The following is a 16,165-nucleotide window of genomic DNA, read 5'->3' on the forward strand; positions in this document are numbered from 1 at the left end:
GCTTTTACAGGGAACATCTGCAAGCTTTTCCTTTTGTTCAGCATATCCTAAAGGAAAAAGAAGAACAAAAGAAAGAAAAATCAGTGAAGGTGCAATATGTTTTTCTTTTGCTGTCAAGTTTAACAAACAGCAGCCATCTGAGCCTGCCCTATTTTATGAGGCTGTGTTCCTGCACTGGTCCCTTTCTTTTGTGTCCTGACTTAAATGGAACCAACCTCTCAGATTCTCTGGTAAATCACATCAGCTTCTCTTGATAGACACCAGCCTAAGACCAGGGGAGACTGCCAAAGCCCCAGAGATGGGAGCAGTTATTTTGGCAGCACCCTGGCTGGATTTGTGTCTGTAGGAATGCACACACTTCCCTTTGCTTTTGCAATGGCACCAGCGTGTTGATGAACTGCAGTGCTGCTATTTATCCCTTAATTACTCCCATGACTCACATTAAAGTAACAATTTTCCATAGAAACAAACACAGGCAGAGCTGACACCGCTCAAACTGCTTTTATTCTGGAACACACTCTGTACTTTGGGTTTTGAGGGTGGCAGTTCTGGAGGCTGCTCCATATTCCTGGTGCTCCATATTCTTGGGTTTTGATGGAGTAAAGGGGAATGAGAGTCACTGGGCACTCACTGGGCATGGAGGGGAAGGGTTGGATTAAGCCCACGTGGGGCTGAGGACCACTCAGCATGGTGAGATTTCAGGGGAGATGGATCAGCAGCTCAGGACAGGGTGATTCTGTCCTCAGTGGTTCCTGGGTGTTCTTAGGACACGTTCACCTGCCAACGTTCTTGCTCCCTCTGCTTAATTGCTCATGGGCTTTCCAACCTGGGCTGCTGCTCTGTGTTTTCACTTGTCTGGAGAGGCTCAATCAGGCAGAGCAGCAGGAGTGCCTTCCCTGGATCTTATCTGGGGATATTCATCCTGTTCTCTGTGTCGTTTCCATTACAGGTGTCACAGCTGGGTGTGCTCATCCTTGGCTGAGTCACTTATTTAAAATGACTAATGAAATAATTAGCTGGCAGATCTCAGCTGCATCCTCTGGGCCAACCTGGCATCAGTTCTTGTGTGGGGTCGTCATGGACTTCAGATCTTGTGCCTGACCCTCATAAAGCATTATGCACACAGGAAATGTCAAGAGGGATCCTTTTCCAATCCTGCCTGCCGTGCCTTGGCACTAGAATTGTCAAATATCACCCTCGTTTTGGTCATCTGTGAAACCAAGAGAAACCAGGCAGAGCCAAAGCTGTTTGTCTGATTTCTCTATTTGCACCTGCCATTATTTATAGCAAGTAGATGTCCCTGGTGAGGGTGTTCCAGTGCTTCCCCATCCTGTGGGGCAGGAGCAAGGATTTCTCATTCCTCAGAGCTGTGGATGTTTATCCTAAACCCTCCCACCAAGGGAGCCTTTCCCAGGGCTTTGCCACAGCACTGCAGGCATAGAAGGGTGAATACATCCCAAATGGAGGTTGTTTCCAAGCCTTCCTGTAGCCAAAAGAGAGGGAAAATGGCCCCACACTATCTCCTCCAAGGCAGGGAATTGTAAAGTCCAGTGAGATGTGGATACTGGAGTGCTCAGAGCCCTCAGCCAGGAAACTGGGCCCCTTTACAAAAACTGCTGCACAGTCACATAAACACACCATTCCTGCTCCAAGACACTCCTAGCATCGTGGGAAAGGCAAGAGCAAGCAGGTGGATGGAGAGAGGAGGGATTGGGAAGCACAGGGTGATGACAGCAGCAGCACCCAGGGCCAGGGGCTGGCCAGAGGGCACCTGCTGTGCTGTGGGCTTTGCTTTGCACCCTGGGGAAAGGAGGGAATGATGGAGCAGAGCCCTGCAGAGCTGGAGTGGGCTGCCTCCAGGCAGGCAGCGTGCTGCTTTTGCCACTGTGTGTTTGGAGAGATTGTGTGATCTGATGTAGAGGCTGTGAGAGTTGGCTGTAACTCCTCATGCTTTGTCCGTGCAGATAAAGTTGCATTCGTATTGTGCTTCTCTGCTCCACACACTCTAACTCTGAAAAGTGAGGTTTGAAAAAAAGCAAAAAACAAAATATTAAATGCAACTTTGGCTGCGCAGCCTTCCCAGGAAATGCCTACAGAAACTGCCTGTGCAGGAAACAGCTACAAAGGGAAGGAGGGGAGGGAGGAGAAGCCCAGCAGACCTGGATTCTCAGACCATGTGCAGCTTCTTCCTCTCCAGCTCCTCAGGGCTCTTGGCTGTCTCTTCATGTTGCTTCCAAGGCCCCACACATCACAAATGTCTTTCATGAGGGCTTGTCAGCCTCCCACCATGCCTGAGTCCCATCAAGTCTCTTCTCCTCTGAAGAAGAAACTTGTTAGGGCTCAGTAGCCACGAGTGAAGCCAGATTTTCAAACAGGGCCAGCACTCCATAAACCATTGGGCTTTTCTGAAAGTCTGGCTCTGAGGAAAGCCTTTATTTCCTTTCTATTTTTTTCCCTACACTAGGGCTGAATCAGTAATATAAACATTAGGCTGAATGGGCTGAATATCTCCTCCCTAGAGGGCTTCTCTCTTTTTCTGCCTCCTTTATCTCTGCCAAGGTGCTGATAACCAGCGTGTGCCATGTGGAAGGGTATCCATGGGGCTGACAGAGCCCTGCTCCATGGGCATTTTCAACCAGAAAGAGCTGGGAAGGAGAAAGTGGGAAAGCCTTGACTTGCTTCACATGTTTGCCAACAACAGATTCTGATTTCAGTGAGTGACTTGAAAATATTTACCTTTTTTTGGATCAGATTCTGATTTCAGTGAGTGACATGAAAATATTTACCTTTTTTTGGAGCAAGAAGGCAGGAGAAAGGATTCCCTTACTCCTTCTCCTGGTTTCAAAGAAGGCTTCATTTGAGATGTGAAGCACAAATCAGTGCACTTTCACACCTCCACCTGAACTGGACTGTTTAGCCAGGCTGCAGCCTCCCTTGCACCAGGACGTGGCTTTCGTCCTCCCAGGATGCAGAAACATCCATTGAGTAGCATCTACTTAAGTTTTCTTTTGCCTAGAGGTTGGCATGGGGTGACACCAGCTAGTGGCTCATGTTTTCACAGGTAGGGGCTCCAAATTTATTCCAGAAAGAGAGTTTAATTGCCCCTAACTTCTCCAGAGCCCAGCAGCTTCAAAGACATGTCCCCCACACTCTATCATAACAACATTTAGAAAGCAGTTTGAATTTCTTCCAGCTGGCCTCATGTTACAGAGATCCCTATCAGCACCCGGGAGGAAAGAATTAGCAAGAAAAACAAGCGAGTCTTTAAACTTCACAAAGAAAATGAAAATGCAAAGAAAAAGCCCACGGTAAAAAGCATAGATGTAGCCCAGTGACGTCCAAACAATGTGCTCTTTTCCTAGGGTTGTCTGAGGTAGAAATGATCCTAATTTTTGACTTTTCTTGTGTCAGCTGCAGCCTTTGAACGCTGATGGCAGGGCTCTCACAGCCAGATGTATTTGCACAGGTACTGTCTGTGTGAGCTCCCTCCCAGCCATGGGCAATGAGCAGCTCAGGTGAATTTTAACCCAGGCAGGAGCCTGTGCTGGGGATGCAGGGAGGCACCACAGCCAACCAGACAATCAACTTAAGCTTTCAAATGCATCTGCTTGGCTGCTCATGCCAAACTCCTTTCATGTCCCCCCACAAGGGACTTGTCATGGCTCTCTCTTCCCCAGAGAAGCGTCCCAGCTGCAGATTTTCCCATTCACCCGGAGATCAAGCAGGCAGGCTCGGGGTGAGCGCTGGGAAAACCTGGAACAGGCAGCTGCCCCGGTAGCAGAGAGCTCCCCACACCCAGGGCACTCCCAAACCCCAGCCAGCCGAGTTTGCTGTGGTTCTGCTGAGCTGCCTCCTCTTGCAGAGCTGTCCTGCAGCCAGCCCAGCCCTGCAGCCATCCCCAGCATCTCTGCTGGTCACAGCCTGACGTGCTGACATGTGAACAACTCCTTTTAAAGCACAGATAGCCTCGGTTTCAAAGAGCAAAGTCCCTTGGGCAGCTGGGGAAGGCTGGCAGAGGACACAGACTGGATTTGGTTTTGCTTTGCACTCCCTGTGGTGCTTCCCCAGTGCCTTGAGAAGGGGCCTGGGGACCAAGCTGGTGCCTTTGCATGTTAGAAACCATTTCCGTTCGAAAGCCTGACAAGCACTGTCTGTTTTGCCAGTTGTGATCCCCACAGAGCTATTTTTCTGCATTTCCCAATACTTTCTCTTCTTCCCTATTCAGTCTACAGATGGGCCCAGCCTCTTAGCTGGCTCCCTTCAAAGGAGGGCATTATGTTGTGCCATCATTTATCTTACTGTTCTTGTCTCCAGCAAATTTCCATTCTGATTGGGGAAAAAAAAATTCTGGCAGCCATCACCTCTGCTCTTTGCTGAACTTTGGTTGGTTATTGAGCTATTACTCATAATTTAATTGTCTTCACTTGCTCTATCTAAGTAAAAAGATGGGTAAATCGATAGGTATGGATAGATTAAAGGATGAAGGAGTGGGGGAGCAATTTGGGGTGATTGCTGGCCCAAGTCAAGTTGGAGAGGGAGGGAAATTGCATGGAGCTGCACCAATTTACACCTTCCAAGATACTGACTTTCTGTGACCATGAAGCATTTCTCACTACAGAACTGTCTGCTGGGGTTTAGTGTGCAGTTAAATGAAAATTCACAAGATGCAATTCAAGCAAAAGTTACAGATTGATGTCTCAGCTTCTGAGAGTCCAAAAAAGTGAACTTGAGCATATGTAACTTCAGAGACTAACCTAATCTTCCCCTCTTGCTGAGAAGATTCACATAGCAACAGTGAAAGGGGCTTTCTTCAATTTGCTTTATCCTGTGTGTATTTAAGATAACCCCTTTTTTTCCAGAATTTCATTTAGCTACTCATACTACAAACACAAGGACAGATGGTCACCAGATCAAACTTAATCAGCATTCTGTATGCTGGATTTTGAGCTTAGAAATTCATCTGGTTCTAGTAAAGCACAGTCTGAAACCTGCCTGATGTTTAACTCAACCACAGAATTGTATTAAATTTCTAAGCCTCCCCATCCTCACAGGAGATTGAGATGGGAACCATCAGGCAGTTTTTAAAAGGGGTTGATTAGTAGTTTAATTATCAGAGATATCTGTTCTATTACCAGTGTCTCGCTGGAGAAGAGCATTTTTAATGGGAGGCTGAAGCCCAGTCTTACCCCTTTGTGTCTTTTGGAATTCATGACAGGAGTAAATCCAGCCCTGGAGCCAGAGGATGCAGTTTTGTTTACATCCCCTTACACCACACTGAATTCAAGGCCTGGACCTTGGCAGCCCACCCTCGGTCAAGGCAATTTGAATTCTTTTCCCATGGCTTCTTCTCATTCCTCCTTTCATCAGGCTCCTGTCTTCTCTGCCTCTCTCTGTTGTTGTTTCTGGGCTGAGCTCCAGGTGAGTGTGCCCATCCCAAGGAGCTGATGTTTCTCAGGCTCCCCATGCCCAAGAGCCCACGGTATCCAGGCACCTCAGGAGCCACAGCAAAGCCTCCTCCTCCTTTGGTGAACTCAGGCTTTGATGGCCCTGTGTCCTTAAATCCTCTGTCCTTCAGGTGTGTGACCCTTTTGCCCTCTCTGAGATCCCTCTGCTGTTTTATCCCTCGGCCTGTCAGAGGTGAGTGCACCCCTGCATCCAGCTCTGCTCCTTTATGTGCAGAACTGTGCCGTGGGGCTGCCTGGCTGGAGCCCAAACCCCTCTCCAAATGGCACAGAGGTGACAGCCATCTGTGTCTTTCTCACATTTGGTTTCATTGTTTTAGGATCAAATCCAACCACTGCAACCTCCAGTAACTCTAGACTTTTCAAATCTTTCCATAGAGCACGATCTGTGGTTACACCATGGAGAAGCAAACCTGGAAAAAAACTTGTTGGACTGGCTCAGAGGTATTTTAGTTAGTGCAGAGGGCTGCCAGTGGTGAAACCAGCACTCCCAGAGCGTGAATGAACAGAGGGTGTTTCATTCTGTGCACGTTGGACAATTCTCTCCTCACTGGGCATTATGGTTGCACTGGGCAGGTCGCTCCTGAGATTCATTTCCATTGCCACATAATAAATATAAATGCTCCTTATGAGACTCTCGTGGATGGAAGGCATCTAGTGGTTACTAAAGGTTATTCTGATGATGTATATTCAAACCCTCCTGTTTGGCATTAATTAGCACAATGTTCTATTTTGCAATTTCCCAGCACAGACAGATCCAGATTCCTGCTAGGAATTGGAAATGGCATCATCCCCCACCCACTCCTCCACCCAAAGCAGACAGCACTGATACAATCCCTCCCTCCATGAACACCCCCAGCCCCATGGCAGGGACATGCAGGGGCTTGCAGGATAGATTTTTTTTTTGCATTACATTCTTTCCAGGAGGCTTCATGCTGGGATCTTCAGGAAGATCCATCTCCCGTGGATCCCAAAAGCCCAGTGCCCATTAGCTGGGGGCAGTCAGAAGCTCCAGGTTTGGCATGTGGACTGGGGTATTTCTGATGTCCAGGCTGAAGATTGCTGCTTGCAGGAAAGTGATGCCCTCAGGAGCTCCAACCCCTCAGGAACTAATGGAAGTTTGCAACTCACACACGGAGTTGAACTCTTCATGTCACAGCACTGGGAGGAACTGCTATAAACCATTCCCTTTTGTGTTTCCCATTTCTCTGCTCCAAGCCTTCCTAATGCAAACACTAAGACAAATGTGCAGGAGGTACTGTGGGAGCTGGATCCTGCCCTCGCCAAAGCCCAAGACAGAAGGGAATGCTTGCACATTTTCTACCTATTTTATCTCTGCTGGGTGTCTGAAAAGCATTTTCTACCATCCCCAAGCTGCAGGGATAATTAGATGCTGTACCAACCAAACTGCCAAAAGATGAGAACTTGTGTGTTTCAATATTGCATGGAACATGGCTTAAAATAGCTAAGCAGATCCTGTAATTAGGAAAGTACCAACTAACACTCATCCTCCTCTGCTCTAGGCATCCCACCTTCGGGATGTTCATCCCTCCTCCAGGGTGTTCTGAGCTCCTTGCACTGCCCTGGCAGTGCTTTTCCCACTTTGGTGCATCCTCAGTGCAAAAGGACTTTTTTGCTTCTTTCTCATGCATGGTTCAGTCTTGCCTCGTGTAAGGACCACTGGCCTCTACGCTCTGATGCTGGAGCTCATTCTTCTGCATTGTTCTCTGACCTGTGACTGATGGGACAGTGTGGAGCACCCACAGGGTGCAGTTGCAGTCCTGCAGCCCTTGCACCCACGGTGGGGGACAGCCACAGCTGGGCTCTGCCCCAGTGTCACCGTCCCTGTGGCACCGGAGCACAGAGCAGCTCTGCCTTTGCCAGCACCACAGCCCCTGCACGCTCTCCCAGTGCTGGAGCAGCCAGGCTCACATGCACCAGCTCAATTTGGGGTTTATGCCTCCAGCTTCCCTCCAGATAAATGTATTTTTTTAACTCAGGAATACATTCGTTCCAAGTCGGGTGCCAACCGCTCCCAGTGCCAAGAAGATGCAGCGCTCCTTCTGCTCGCTCTGTTTTCCTGTGAACTTTATCAGCTTTTCCTTGTTTCTCTGTGACCTTTGGAGCCCATTCAAAGTCATCTGCCTCTTGCTTTGATTTTGTTTCAGTCCAGAGCAGGTTGCCAGCTGATTTGCTGCCTGCTTTAACACATCGCCAGCAAATCACCACCTCTTCATATTGTTCAGTCAGTCATCAGATCCAGGCTTGCCAGCTCCTTTTGTTAATGGGCTAGGAGGGATTGTTACATCTACTGATGGGACCAGAAAGCTGCTTAATTACAGCTAACAAATCTTTAAAGCCTTATGTAGGACTTTTACAGCCACTGAGGGGTCTGGCCTCTGTTATGGACCCGAGGTCCACCTGGATGTTGGCTGTGCCTCATCTTCCCCCTGGTTAGCCAGGCTGCCACATGCACTGGATCTACTGAAAATGTATCCCTGAAGGTGTTGCACAGAGATTTGGCTTGTGCTGATCCTGGGATGGAGACAGTTCTGATTGCTGAGCCAAGTGGGACCTCCTGGGTGCTCGCCCACAGCTGATCCCAGTTACAGCCGGGGATCAGTGGGAGGTGAAGGAGCCCATGCCTTGTAGCTGTGCTTGTTCCTGCCAGAGCCAAGGTGGACATGGGAGCCCCAGCGAGGTGCAGAGTCCACAGGGCACATCCAGGCTCAGCTCCAGCACCACACAGCCCACCAAGTGCTGCTGCCATGCCTGGAAGGTTCCACGTTATCCAGGTATTCCTCAGGAGAGCTGTATTGGGGCCCATTTGTGGGGAAAGGCAGCAGTACTTTCTCCAAGACTTAGGTATGTTTCTCTGCACATTTCTCTGTATTCCTTTTCCAGCTCCAGCTATTTTGCTCAATGGCTCGTTGAAGACCAAGGTTTCCTTTGTGGGCCAGGAGTAAAATCCGTATTTCTCTCCAGTACAGAGGACAGTCAGAAGGGAAGGGGAAGCCAGTTGACCAAAACCCAGGATCATCCAGGCACCATGGGCATCTCCCACAGCACCACTCAGAACTGAGGTACTGATTTATTTCTTGAGCACAGACGTGGTGTACGTAGCTTTAAACTATTCTGACTCCATTTTCTGTGTATGGGTCCCAGGCCCCTAAAGAAGAGGGGATTTAGAGAGATGAGTGCTGACTGATGAGATGTAACTTGGATGAGTTTACATAACGCAGTGGGTGTAGCATTTTCAAAGGTCGCTGCCCACTTCTTTCGCTCTTCCCTGAGGTTTAACTTTTCCTCCGGGTCCATCCCGGTGCCCGCGCGCGGGCGATCCCGACCCATTCCCGAAGAATTCCGAACTATTCCCAAATAATTCCAGATCTATTCCCGATCTGTTCCCGGCCCATTCCAGACCCGTTCCCGAACTATTCCCAAATAATTCCTGATCCATTCCCACCTTTGCCCGCACCGGGCGCGGTGCGCGGGCGGCGGGGGCCCTCTGCTGGCTGCGGGCGGAACTGCAGCGCTCGGGGACGGGATCGGGGACGCGCTCGGGGATGTTGGTGACCCGAGCTGGCTTTAAAGAGGGACAATAAACCAACCGCTCCAGCATGGACAAAGGAAGGGGTCACGGTCTCTGTGCCTGCAGGCTCAGGGCAGGGTGCAGCCTTTCTTCTCACTGTGTAAGGGAGGAGCCCCCAGCAGCTCCCTGGTACAGCCAAGGTAAGGCCTGAGGCAGGGGCTGGAAGGGAACAGCAGCATAAGAGGGGCAGACTGGAGGTGCCCAAGGCACAGTTCGCCAACACAAAACAAGTTTGGGGCAGTGCCTGCAGAAAGGACATAAGATCAGGAGCCAGAATCCAGCATACGTTTTTTCCCCGTGTTTTTGAAATAATCCCTTAGAGATCAACGGGGTTTCACATTTTCCCCCATCTGTTCCTAATCTGTTTGCCCGACAGATGCCAAACCACCATACCCTGCATGGAAAAACACAAAACAAAAAACAAAGCTTTATATCATCTCTGGTTTTCTTCACAAACATTCCCCGGAGCCCGGCGCTGTTGGTGCCCCAGGGAGGAACCAGCCCCAGGGACAGATCTGCTGTCAGCAGGGGCTCACAGCCGGCCCAGAGACTCTGCTCAGGGCACAGCCTGTCTCCGAGGGAGCAGCTTTGTGTTTATGCAAACCCGATGACTCCAGTTGGTGATTATCTGCTGCTGGCATCCCTCTGCTGCCAAGAAGCCTCTACCAACATCCCTGCTGCAGATTTGTACAGCCTGAGGCAGTCCCAGCCGGGCAGGGGTGGGCACAGAGAAGGGAACTGCCTTGCTAAAGGTCACAGAGCAGGAGGAAAACCAGCACCCTGAACCCTGCGGAGGCTCCAGACAATTTGTCAAGCAGCCACTCATCCCAGTGTTATCTCAGAGTCCATCCCGGCCAGATCTGTTGAGGATGTGAGCAACAGCATTTTAATGCCACCCATAAATAGTTTATTTAAGGCTGAGACTTGGTGACTACAGCACTGTCATTATCAGTGCCTGGAATGAACCATCTCTGATAATAAATAATCCAGGATAACTCCCAACATCAAAAATGCTTCTGTCCTAAGTTGCTCCCATCTTCATCCTATCAATCAGAAGGTCTGAGTGTTTGCAACAGCTCATACAGTAAATTGACTTTAGCTTTCTTCTTTCCAAATACTGAAACCGGCTCTTTCCAGGGCACTGCCATGTAATTTACAGCTCTATCACCACCTCCTTAATAGCTGCCAAGTTCTTTGGAGTCCTTTGAAAGTGAACATAATAAAAAGATACGAGCTGAGACTGACCATGGGTTTCAAGTCTGCAGGTCTCTACGTGCCTTTTTCAGGTTCTTTCAGCAGGCTGGTGGAAACCAGTTCTGTATCTTTAAGACAAGATGAAAAGATTTTAGAATTCCCCTGACTAGTGAGAGCAGAGAATTGATACAGCTCTACAGCAGCCAAATGCCAGCACATCTCTACATCTCAACTTCACCATTAGTCTCAGCTAAGAGATGGAAGGGAGAGATTTCCTCTTTGTGTATCATTTGCTTAATCAATCTGAAACACAAGCCTGCAGTCTGGAAACAGCTCTGAAACAGTGACAGTTAAACAGCTGTGCAATTTGTCTGTTGCCCCAAGAACAGAATATTCGGATAAGGTTTGGCTGAGCAAAAAAGAAGGCTGGGAGAAGATTTAGCAGCTCTAACAGGAGAGAGGAAATGGCTCTGTCTTTGGCTGTTAGCATCACAGCAAGCCCTGCTCTGTTCAGGCACTGCTTCTCACCAGCCCAAGTCTATGTTAATTTAATAATGAAAACCTCCTGTGCCTCCCCAGTTTGGTAAAGGTAGGATTTGGGGTGAAGGAGATCTCCTTTGCTTACCCTACATGTTTTGCCAGTATCCCCCAACTCCCTGAAATGTCAAGAGAAAGATCAACAGAGTGAAACGTAATCTCAAAGAGAAGCACGATATTTTTTTAATGTCCTCCCAGCAGCAATCATAATAAAAATACAAACCTGAGGTTTGTAAAAATCTAGCTATAAAACCACAGACATCTTTACAACTCCCAGATACCCAAAGCTCCCCGGCAGCAAGAAAAAACCCTCCCAGACACAAGGAGCAAAACTCTAACTGGGGACCAGGCCTAATTGTTTTACAGGCTGAAAAAAAAAAAAAAAAATTTAAAAAGCCACACATAACACCAATTCGCAGGTCATTACCAGCCACCTTCAGGGAAGATAAAATAAACTCCCTTCGTTTTCCCTCACCTAGAGACCACGGAGCACTGAGCTGTGGGGAGGTGGAATGCTGTGCTTACAGGCACTGCGTGGTTTGGGTTTATAAGGCGAGCTCAGATCCTTGTGCTGTTTCCTGGTCATTAAAAACCCTTTTTAAAAGACAGATTACAGGCATCTGTACTTCCCGAGCGAACAGTGAGCATATTCTGTTCCAAAGGAATAGAGATCATCTCTCCTAAAATGTGAGGCAGGCCCTCAGGCAATGTAGCTCAGCCTCCCAGTGTGCTCTGGCAGGTTATTTAATATTTCCATGCCTTGAATCTCAGCAAAAGGAATCCTATATTTAGGTATTTTCCAGTCTTAATACTCCTATGATTTCTCCCAGTCTTTGTCCAACCAGATTGAAAGCTCTCTTCCCATGTGCACTGGTTATTTTGAGGAGGTGATGGAGGGCTGTGCGAGGTGATCAGACTCAGCAATGATGGGAAATTATTCAGAGTGGGAGGGGAGGAAATTCAGGTTTAAAAAATCCCGAGTGAACAGCCTCAGCTCAGTACTGTACAACTGTACTGCCCAGCTGTCAAGTCACATTGCAGTAGCTTTCTTGATGCTGATAATTTAATGATTCTTTGGCCCAAGGGTGCATCTCCCACTGCGAATCCGCTTCTCCAGAGCGGCTCCATCGCTGCCCTGAAAGGCAGCAGTGATGGTCTGTGTGTAAATGTGTGTGAGGAGCGCTAATGCACGGTAATGGCCCCGGCACACCCAGGGGCTGACAGCACCGACAGATCTGTGCTTGGTTCCCCGCGAACACAGAGGTCACTGCTTTTCTCATGATGATCATTGATAGAGTACAGTAGGCAGAGCCTGAGCACACACATCTGAGCCTGTCAGTGATTGCTTGCAGACTGCAGGCTGTATTTCTTCATTTTGGGGGGTTTTTTGTGAAAGTCTTAAAATGTAGATTTCACAGGTTTTCTTTTGCCCGAGGAAAAAAAATGTTTGTTCTTTTCCTCTTATTTCTAGGCTATTTGCAACTCGTCCTTTTTCCTTGGTGGACTAATTGTCTGAGTTTGGCTGTCTAGCTGAAGAGCTTTTTGAAAGCTGCTCTGGGCCTTAATTACACCCGTTCTGATTGGAAGGAGAACCTTTACCCCCAGGTTTCTGAGAAAGGCCCATGATATAATTGAAAGGTGGGAACTGCTTTTGCCCTTGTTTGTACAGTCACAGAATTCTGGCTAATGGCCATCTCATGAATTAATGCTGAAAAAATAATGGATTTACTAAGAGTCTGGTTGGTAAAGTGGAGATAAGGGGGCTGAGTAAGGGGCTGACGCCTTCTCCCAGCCAGCAATTGTAGCAATGTTTTACGATCAGGGAGCAGGTCAATTCACTTGCACATTTAATGGATGAGATAAGGGCAGCTTGCACTAAATTAGCTTTCTGGGCAATATATGATCCAAGGGATGCAAAACCCTGCTGGCTGCCTGCTGCTGAGGGAGCCAGAGCAAAGCTATTTGCAATGATGCTGTCTCCCACTAAAAACAACTGCTGGTGCTCTGAGCACCCGGCTGGAAAGCCGTGACCCCGGGGCAGTGCAGGCCAGTGGGGCACAGCTGGGGCACAGCTGGGGCACAGCTGGCCAGGCTCTGCCCAGCACCATCGCCCTGCTGGGGAGCCGGGGGGATGTGTGTGCTGAGCCTCCCTCCGTGCGCAGCTCACTGCAGCTCCCACCTTCTGCTCCTCCAGCCCCAGACTGTCAGTCAGGCTGGATTAGGCATCTCCTGCATCCTGACCTGCTTTCTGCTCCTCCTCCTCTTCCTCAGTGGGTGTCCGGGCACCAGGTTCAGCACTTGCCATCGGATGTTGCTTGTTCTGCAGCAGCAGGTTTCCTCTGGTACCAGCAGCCCCCTGGCCCAAGTGTTGTGCAAACAAAGGAGAAATAATAACTAAAACCAGTCTCTGCCTTAAGGAGCTGACAGCATCTCCCTTATTCCACCCAGCTTCTGTAAATAAATCCTTGGTAATGTCCCTGGTTTTTGGAGGACGATAAAAGGACCTGTCGTCACTCCCTGCACAGACTTTTCCTGCCATTCACTGAGCTTTCCACTCCCTCTCCCACGCAGGGAGAAGTTTGTTAAAAATTAATTCTCATCTGATGACTGCTAATTATCTGAGAGGCCGTTGGTAATGAGCAGCAAAGGGAGCAAAGGCAGCGCTCAGGAAGAGCCCTGCGGGAGGAATGCTGGCTTGGATGCTGCCACTGAGGGGTCAGGCAGGGAGGATTTAACTGGTGCTCCTCCACCAGGATGTCTGGCAGCAGAGGTACAAAATGACATCCACTGTTAGAGGTCTCTATATATATTTCGTTCTGATTTTTAAAATCTTCCCTTCTGAGATGGGGAGGGATCACATCTCCCACCACATTTCAATATTTTGGTTGGGTTTCATCCTGGCTGTTCTTCCCCACCGAGCTCTGGGAAAGGCTCTGCACAATCCCTTCCCCTTTCCCTCCCTCTCCTGGTGCTGCCTGGGCAGGGAGCTCATCCCACAGCCTGTGAGCTGCTGCTCTGACAGAGGGACAGGCAGGGGGACAGACAGGGGGACAGGCAGGGGGACAGACAGAAGGACAGACAGGGGGACAGACGGGGACAGACAGGGGGACAGGCAGAGGGACAGACAGGGGGACAGACAGAGAGACAGCCACGCCAGCGAGCTGCCCCCCTTCCCAACGGGGTGACTGGGGAGCTAATCCCGGATTCTCATCTCAGCCACGCTGATCTAATTAATGGTAACTCTTTTGGCTTTAGAGGGTGGAGGGTGCCTGGATTTAGATCTGCATTACCGGAATCAAAACCAGGCCAGCTGTGCTTGTTGATGTTAGAGATGCACAGCAAAGAGAAACAACATCCGTGTGCAGGACACAGGAGAGGTGATTAAACCTTCCTGCCTCCAGCTCTGCTGCTCTCCCCTCTCCCTGGAACCTCTGCTTTTTGAAAAACAAAGCAAGTAAAAGAAAAATTAGGAGAGAGGCACCTGGAAAGCAGAGAGCCAGCAAGAAGCTCCACTGCAAATCAGGACAAAGCTTCTGTGATCTCTGATATTGGGGGACCACAAACACTGTGAGATTTTACTGCAAAATGCTCATATCTGAGAGCCTGCTGTTTGCACTTTGGTGGATTGGATATTTGAATTTCTGGCTATCCCCAAAGTTCAGGGGTTGCAGTGGGGGCCAGAACTTCCTGCAGTTATAGTAACTGTATTATACTGCACTCTGCTCTTCAGGATTGTTAAATAATTTTGCAGACATTAATGACACATCAGTACCATGCTCACATTCCATTCTGAAGATGAAGAAACTGGGGCAGCTCACCTGGCAAGGGGCAGAGCAGGCTTTTAAGGGATGACAAATTGCAAGCTGGAATTTCTGAGAACTGAAAATTTCAGACAAACCAGGAGTACATGGTAAAAATGCAGAGGGACTATTTCAGTTTTATTTCTGAATGAATGTATTTTTATCCCTTGGTTTCCAACAGGTTTTCCTTACATGGAATACAGGTACATATTTCTGTTCTATAAATGTCACATCTTAAGGCCTGTTAATAAAACAGCCCTCTTTGGAACAACACAGATGGGGGTTTTCCCTCATTTGTGTTCAGTTATTAGGGATCCATATTGAATTTAACATCCTTCTGTCTTCCCTGCCAGGATGAGTCAGATGGCAAATGCATTTCTCTTTTGGCACAGGTTCTAACTGAATCATTTTCCCAGACTAGGTTGTCACCTAACTGGATCCTAAATTAAGAGCCCATGTTTTATATAAAAAGCTGGATGGATAAAATGGAAGGGCCCTCCTGCACTGCTGCTGGCAGAGCTGAATCTCCTCCTGTACCAGGCTTTTCACTTCTAAATACCATTTAAAACTGGTCATCCTTGGTTTTAGCTTTGACTAAGGACTAATGAATTTTCTTTAAAATATTTCCCTCTAGGCTATGTTTTCCCTGGCTTTAGGAGCTGCAAGGTGCAAAGTACATAAAGATCCATCTGTGTCCTCACACACAACAGAATCACCTTGAAGGTAGGTAGAGCCAGAGTCAGCAGCTTGATGCTGAATTTGATTTTGGTGAAGCTGTGAAATACTTCCCTGTGCTGTGTATAGTGCATCTTTTGACTAAGAAAATTATCTCTCATTTCTAGAAACTTTATTGGCCTTTTCTGTTGGTTGCTTCCAAAAGCCAAGCTTCTGTCTCTTAATTTTGAAGCCCCTTATAATGAAGTATTTTATTTCCATTACAGACATAGAAAAGGCACTGCCTCCATAATGCTTATGTGCATCTGCCAGAGATAGAATCACAGGCCAGTGCCACGTGCCAAATGTTCAACATTGATTTGTAGAGAAAATGCAGAGAGGGTCCAACCATGTAGGGCTGCACACCCAGAGCCTACCCTCCAGTTGGGCAGCTGAAGGTCACATTTATTCATATATTAATGCAGAAATGACAGTGCAGAGCAGGACAGGCTGCAGGAATTCCAACCCCACCGCTCTCCTGGGGCGCTGCTGCAGCTGTGCTTGTTTCAGTGGGCTTGGGGAAACTCACACACGTGTGCCAATAGCACAAACACCCCAAACTGCAGGCAGGCTGTTTCCCACACATCCACACACGTGTTGCCATGATCCTTTGGAGCACACACCACAACTGCTGCTCACAGATGTGTTTCCACTCCCCTCATCCTTCACACCAGCACACATGTGCACACACACTGCTCCCAGCACACAGACACACCTGGTGCACCTCTGTCCTCACTTCAGCTGGGGGGAGCTCAGTCATTCACAGTGCTGGGTTCTGGATTTGGAACCAGAATGGTGTTGATAACACACTCTTTTGGTATTTGTTAAGCTCTGTTTATCCTAGAATTCTTTTTTTTTCTCTTTTG

The 16,165-nt window shown here is 48.5% G+C and overlaps 2 long non-coding RNA genes across 3 annotated transcripts in view; both read left to right on the forward strand.

Annotated features, from left to right (window-relative positions):
- The window catches only part of LOC135454749 (uncharacterized), a 71,000-nt gene extending 65,094 nt beyond the window's left edge, over positions 1-5,906 (forward strand). Inside the window, exon 6 of the long non-coding RNA XR_010442193.1 lies at positions 5,841-5,906. This is a non-coding gene — a long non-coding RNA (uncharacterized LOC135454749). The remainder of the gene's footprint in view (positions 1-5,840) is intronic.
- Positions 5,907-6,415: 509 nt separating this feature from the next.
- LOC135454748 (uncharacterized) lies at positions 6,416-15,293 on the forward strand. Of its 2 annotated transcripts, XR_010442192.1 has the most exons (5): positions 6,416-8,257; positions 8,367-8,545; positions 12,257-12,423; positions 13,357-13,555; positions 15,220-15,293. It is a non-coding gene; the product is annotated as an uncharacterized LOC135454748 (long non-coding RNA). The 2 variants fall into 2 exon arrangements; XR_010442191.1 differs by lacking the exons at positions 12,257-12,423; positions 13,357-13,555; positions 15,220-15,293 and adding an exon at positions 9,431-11,180.
- The last annotated feature ends 872 nt before the right edge of the window (positions 15,294-16,165 follow it).

This window comes from Zonotrichia leucophrys, chromosome 15 (assembly GCF_028769735.1).
Source record: "Zonotrichia leucophrys gambelii isolate GWCS_2022_RI chromosome 15, RI_Zleu_2.0, whole genome shotgun sequence".
NCBI lineage: Eukaryota > Metazoa > Chordata > Aves > Passeriformes > Passerellidae > Zonotrichia > Zonotrichia leucophrys.